Raw genomic sequence first — 6,973 nt, forward strand, 5'->3', positions numbered from 1 at the left:
GCTGTGCTGTAAGTTACTCTGTTTGAGCTGTTTTAGCAAAAGAGTGATCTGTAGAAAGCCATATTGGCTGTTCTCAAGCCTAATTTAGAGCATTGTGAGTTCTGAGTGTAACTCAGCTTGTAGTAGTAATTGGTTTTATTTTTGGAAAAAGAATGATAAGGAAATGAGTGAGGTCAGTTAAGTTTCCTCAAGCTTTTGGTATTTGGGGAAGAAACTTTAAAAGTGCCTTACTTTAAAAGAATGTGGGATTTTATGCGTTATTTTACTGTGGAGTAACTGGAGTGGAGAACAAATTGATCATTTAGCCTCAGGAAGAGCTGAGCAGTTTTGAACTGTACGATTTATGCCATGCTCCGTCTCCTGTCAGAACTTCAGTAAAAGTGTACGTTACGATGTGGATCAGACAGCTTTTGCAATAACAAAGGCAATAATCAAAACCTACAAATAGCAGTGACTTAAATTGGACACTGACATGTGTCCAATTGCATGGAGATTTGGTTCAGTCGGTCTGAATTACCTTTCTCTCGAGCCAGTGAATGCTGCCACAAGAGCTGCTCTTTTCCCGTCGGAAGGCCGATAGCAGCCCTGCTGTAGAAGCTGTTCACACATGTTGCAGCTTACCCATGAGGAAGTACAAGCTGGTTACAGCTGAAAAGTAGCTGGGGCTTTGGCCGTCAGACAGCTGTTCAAATGCACAAATTCATTTAACAAATTATATCTCTTCATTTTATTTTTTCCTGAAGATCTTAGCCTCTTGTGTAGTATCTACACTTGAATGTAAGCCCATCAGATAAGGCATGTTTGTATATATGGGGGTTTTATAGCTATTAAAGCCTTGGATTCATTGGAAATGTATAAATTCCAACATCCAATCCTTGTAACTAAGTTTTTAACGCTGAGGGATTTGGTAAGGTTTAATTTACCAAAATGGAGAAAAGTCAAGGTGTATTCATTACTGTAAATCAGTAGCTTGATCTTATTTCATAATTGCATTTAAGATTAGGGCCATAGAGAAGCTTCTCAGCACTGTATTTTTCATTTTATGTGTATATTGAACTGAAAAAAAAAACTAATGATTACATAGGACTTGTTTAAGGAGCTCTGTTGAATTCGTTGTTTGGTTTGTTCAGTATATGCTGCAAGATCTGCTGTACCACAGTGCCAGGAAAGAGCACTGCAATGATTTCAGGCAGTCTCAGCTAATGAATCTGGCCAGCAATGATGGAGGAAGAAATGTATTTAACGGTGTACGTGTGCAGGAACCCTACTCAGCAGTGAGTAGAAAGTTTACAAACTCTGTAATTTGTTTTTGAATTGTTAACTACTTAAATATTTGATTTTTTTTTTTTCACTTTCCCAAAAAGGTGCTTACTTCTGAAAGGTTTGACTGTAGAGAGCTGCAGTATGAGGAAATGGCCACGCGGTGGACTAGGTTCCATGTAGATTATTCTGTTCGGTTCCTTTAATTTTATTCAGTTTTTAATATTTGTCTTCAGATCTTGAGATTAAGCTTCCTAAGACATCTTCTGTCCTGATCTGCTCATCAGTGCTGTTACAACCGTTCCATGTATGTACTCCAGGCCCTAAAAGCCTCCTGTGCTGTGGGGGAAATGGGCAATCTTAATTGAGCTTTCGGCAGGGTCTGCTTTATTTGCATGGAGGATTTCAGCCTTTCTGGATGGGAAACGTACAATCAGGCTTAACAACGTCTTTCAGCAATACAGTGTGATGAGAGTTTAGTTGATTGGGTTTTAATTCAACATCGTCTGCAGATCTCTCCTCACGTATCTGCTCACCACACTTAACTGTATTCTGTGAAACTGTAGACAACTGATGGTGCTAAAATCCTTATTAGTTGTCATTGGGTGTAATGTTTCTTCATTAGAAAAATGAGTGTACTACAACTGGATGCAGTTCAGATTTTTTCACCTTCTTAGGTGATGATAGAAAAAATATTTTTGGACTTGTTGAACAGCTAAAACAATAGCTTATATGAAAATTTTTAACGGTTTCAAAGTGCCTTCATGTGTAAATATGTATTTTATAATAAAAAACTAAAAAGTATTTTAACCTGTGTTGCTGTCTTTCCTGTGGTGTTTCTGTGGTAATTTATTAAATGACGCCTTCTATCTGCACTTTCTGTAACATCAAAGACCTTAACCATTTTTATGCTCCCTCAGATTTCTTTGGGATTTTTTCAGTTTCAATTCCTCATTTTCCATGTGATCTGTCTGAAGTTTCCTCCTGAAGTTTCTGTACTGTTTGTGCTTGTCAGATGCAGTTTCTGGGAGGAGAAGGTGAGTAATACATTACATGAAGTAACCGGAAAACACCGAGAAGGAGAAAATCCTGCAGTGATGGGTGACATGCCCACAGAGGGAGGTGTGGGCATAGGTGAGCTGTGCGCTCCTGGTTCCTGACCTCCCAGCACTGCTGCAGCCAGGAGCTGCCCTCCTCCCGGCTGGGCAAGTGTATTCCAAGGCTCAGATTTGTACCGGCTGGGTTTGTCAATACAGATAAACATAAAGCTGGCATGAACTCAAGAGATTTTTTTTTAATAGCTCTTGTTGTGCATCTACTCCAGGAGGGGGGAAAAAAAAAAAAAGTAGTCCACTTAGTGCAGCTTCAGTTGTAATTACTTTTTTGACACCAGAGCTTTCATTTTAAAAGACTTAAACTGTAGTTACCAACCCAAAGGGATGCTGAGGGACATAGCTGTGAAAACGTGGCTGGCTTTTCTCTCTTTTCTCTTTGTAAACTTCCTTTTGCAGGTAAGAGTGCCAGTGAGGGGAAAGCAGCATGGGCAGCGTGAAATGAGAAATGAGGCTATGGTATCCAAGTCTTGCAAACTGCATCCTATCTGCTAGGACAGTGGTTTTCTCCAGCCGGACGGATTTTTCACTAGTTCTCCAACTGAAAATACCACCTCCTTAACGCTGCTTGAAGTGGATTTGGAGCTTCCATGTTTACTACAGGTCAGCTTTCCAGAGAGTTAAAGCTAAAAGGTTATTAACACCACTGGGGAGAACACATAAATCTGCTAGCGCTTTACATATAAGCAGTATGTTAATATTAGGTTGCCACATCCCAAGATGTGGCCTCAAGAAAATTTGTGGTTAGAGTGCAATTAAGCAGTGTGGGGAATTTAAACTGATTTTCTATTTAGTTTCCTGTTAGGAATTATGCTCCCGTCCTGTGACTCATGGAGGGTTTTTTTGTTATTTGATACCAAATACTGGGGACAATAGAGGAGGTGCTATGAAGGAACTGCAAAGGTGAAAGTGCTGGGATCTCAGACGAAAGAAGCTGAATGTGTCTAAACCTCTCTCAAGGCCAAAGAAACTGAGTTTACTGTTATCTCCAAAGTTTAAGCACATAACTCATCACCAAAATAGCAGTTCTTGAAAAACAGGTGTCAGATGAACATCATGCCAAACTTCCTGGAGTCACCAGAAGTGTATTAGATGGCAGGTGAGTCAGAAGTGGATCACGCTTGCGGTTCCCAACCTGCCTGTAGCCAGGGCTCATCTGAGCTAGAAAGCTGGGCAGAGCTGATGGGCACGGGGCTCGCGCAGTGCCTTGTCTTGAAGGTGAATATACCTGAGTAATGGGGAACCTTTGGTTTAAGGGAGCCCAGTTTACCCCGTGCGTGCGCTCCACGGCAGTGCTCCCCAAATCAGGTGCTGCCTCTCTGCTGAGGCACCGTGAATTTAAGCTGTAGTAGCTTCACTGCAAGCATCCTCTCTGCCTTCTCTTACGTGTCATCCATCATGGTTCCCAGTAACAGAAAAACAGCTTTGCAACAGTTTAGTCATAAGAATTTCAGCTAGTTAACGTGTACAGGGGCTCAAGCAGATGTGGAAGGAACCAAGTCACAGATGGCTTTGCTGTGAGCTTTCCAGTTTCTCAGCAGTGCTACCTTCTGGCACCGAGTTTGTAGCGCTGCTTCACGGAGTCCAGCAAAACCAGGAAAGTGCTACTAACAACATGTAAAGTGAAGAAAAAAAAAAAGACCCTACACAGGAATAATCCCTCTTCATCCCAACTTTTAACATGAGCCTTGCTTTTTGTTTGTCATTACAGGGGGTCCTGCTGGACTCAATTTGGGTTTCTGCACACGTAGAGCTAATTCAGGGTTTCCTATGTGGGCAGCGGCTGGGGGGGCTGGTAGGGCATTCAAGTGCCTCCATTGCACACAAACAAGTGCAAAGCTAAACACACACTTTTTCCTCCTTTACCCTTTTTCATGTGCTTTGTTTGGTTACTAGGGACTTTGTGCTGCTCAGAACAATGCCCTGCCTAGCGTTATATCTTTTCTCTTTCTTCCTACTGGTGAGGGTGAAACTCCATGCTGTTGCTGAGCCACATGTCCATCTGGTCATGTAACATCAGCAGCTTTTGCATTGATCCAAGGACGTCCTGCTGTTACAGGGTATTCTTCCCTCGCTATATTTAGGCCATGAATGCAGTGAGATCCCTCTTGTTTGTTTTTTTTTTTTTTTTTTTTGGGATGAGCACTCCAGATGTATTGGGCCTGTGGATAGGATGGATGTCCTTCAACTCCTTCCCTCCCCAAAAAGCTCCTTAGGTATGCTCTGGGTATTGAGCTATACAGGGCAGTTTTGATGCTGGTACAGGTACAGAATGGACAGGTGATGAATTATTCTTTAAAAGGACAAGCACCAGTGACATTTGGGTGTCACTTGAGTAGGAGAGGGGAAATGGAGGAGGCGTGAGGCTATTTTATATGGTTGTGTTCCTTAATAGATCCACCCTGTTCTTGTCTCCTAAGGTTCCTTCCAAGAAGAGGAGCGTTTCCTGTAAATGTGTGGGACAAGCTCTCAGCCAGTTTCATTTCAGATGGTGAGAGCACAGTGGTAATGGAAATCTTGGACAGACCCAGAGAGGATGGAGAGAGACTCTCAGCCAAATGAAAAACAGGCAGCGAGCATTAAATGCACTTTCCTAACAAGAGCTGAGAAGTGAGAAAGCAGAACATTCACTTACAAAAGCAAATTACTGTAGCATGACAGCAGAACATGTAAGCTCTGCTCCATAGGGAGACCTCAAGAAAAACAAAGAAAGGGCTTTTTGTTATTAAGATGATGATCTCTCCTCTCCCTCTCCACTCCACTCCACTGTGGTGGTGAAGTTGTGATGAGAACACAGCAGTTCCCAGAAATGTGCTGTGGTGGGCTGACCTTGGCTGGCTGCCAGGGGCTCACCCTGCCATGCTCTCACTCCCCCTCCTCAGCTGGACGGGGGAGAAAATACAACAAAAAAAGCTCATGGGTTGAGATAACTACAGGCAGATTGCTCACCAATTACTATCATGGGTGAAAGACTGGAATTGGGGAAGATTAATTTATTGCCAATTAAACATACAGTAGGATAATGAGACAGAAAACCAAAACTAAAACCACCTTTCCCACACCCTCGCCTTCTTCCTAGGCTCAACTTCACACTTGACTTTTCTACCGCCTCTCTCCACACGTAGTGCAGGGGAACAGGGGTTGGGGTCAGTTTGTTATGCTTGCTTGTTACTGCTGCTCCTTCCTCCTCACACTCTGCCCCTGCTCCAGCATGGGGTCCCCCCTAGGGGCTGAAGTTCCTGCCAGGAGCCTGCTCCTGGGTGGGCTCTCCATAGGCTGCAGCTTCCTCAAGGGCACCTCCACCTGCTCTGGTGTGGGGTCCTTCCTGGGCTGCGGGTGGAGGTCTGCTCCACCATGGTCCTCTGCGGGCTGCCAGGGGACAGCCTGCTTCTCCACAGTCTTCTGCACAGACTGCAGGTGAATCTCTGCTCTGGTGCCTGGAGCATCTCCTCCCCCTCCTCCTTCACTGACCTTGGTGTCTGCGGAGTTGTTTCACACATTTTCTCACTCCTCTCTCAGAGCTGGAGCCGTGCCGCAGTGAGTTTGTCTTGGAGCTGGCTGGCGCAGGCCCTGCCCGACATGGGGACAGCTTCTGGTGTCTTCTCACAGAGGCCACCCCTGCAGCACCCCCTGCTACCAGAACCTTGCCACGTAAACGCAACACGTGTGTGCACACTGCTGAGGGATAAGGTGCAGCCTTCCCACTGGGGAGCCTGTGCAGCTTGTGCCAGGCATCGCCAAACTGCTGATGCGTGGAGAGAGCTCAGAGGCAATGAGGGTTTGGATCTCCTGGGATGTCCCTGTTGGTGCTGGTGACAGCAGCGGCGTGGCAGGCTGTCCGCAAGGAGGAGGTGCCCAGCACAACTGCAGTCTGTGGGGTCGCTGGGAGCGGCAAGCAGGTGAGTGGGCTCCCCCCAAATGCTGTGCTGGTGCAAATATCCAGTCCATTGGGGCACTGAGATGTGAGCTTCACTTGTGGCAGGCACGTTGCTGAGAAGGCTGTCGGGGATGGATTGAGACGGCGGGCATTTTGCCACCTGCACTCTGTACGGTCCATGTTTGGGAGAAAAAGTCTCAGTCCCCTTCTGGGGCCCTGGTAGCACAGAGAGCCCTCTCGCAGCGGAGCTGTTTCATGGATGTTGGGACGTTACTTGTGGACATGCTATCTGGAAACCAGCACGTGTGTCTCTATCTGTTGTCATGGCTGGGGGCAACCGAGAGTCTGGCAGCTGGGGTGCAGCTGGTTTCACTGCCTGTGATGTCTTGGGAACAAGGTCCTGAAAAAGTTGGCTTTGGGGGTCTTCAGCAGCAGCGTTTGAGAGCAATAGCATTGTGGCGTCATGTCTTCAAGGAGCACCTTCGAGGAGGCTGATGTTTGTGACCAAGCTGGGATTTGGGATGATGAACGGGCTGTGCTGGTTTCCAGGGATTTACATCTGAATCCCTCACAGTAACCTGCGTTGTGGGGGGCATTGCTGATCTGGCTCCAACAGCTCTGCCTGTTCCACGCTTCTGTGTGAGAAGTGCCTTGTTGCAGAAAGCGGCCTCCTACATCAGATGTGAGAGAGGTGGCCTTTGCAATTACGGGTCACTGCGAGCTA

Source organism: Cariama cristata, unplaced genomic scaffold (genome assembly GCF_000690535.1).
Source record: "Cariama cristata isolate BGI_N322 unplaced genomic scaffold, ASM69053v1 scaffold17581, whole genome shotgun sequence".
NCBI lineage: Eukaryota > Metazoa > Chordata > Aves > Cariamiformes > Cariamidae > Cariama > Cariama cristata.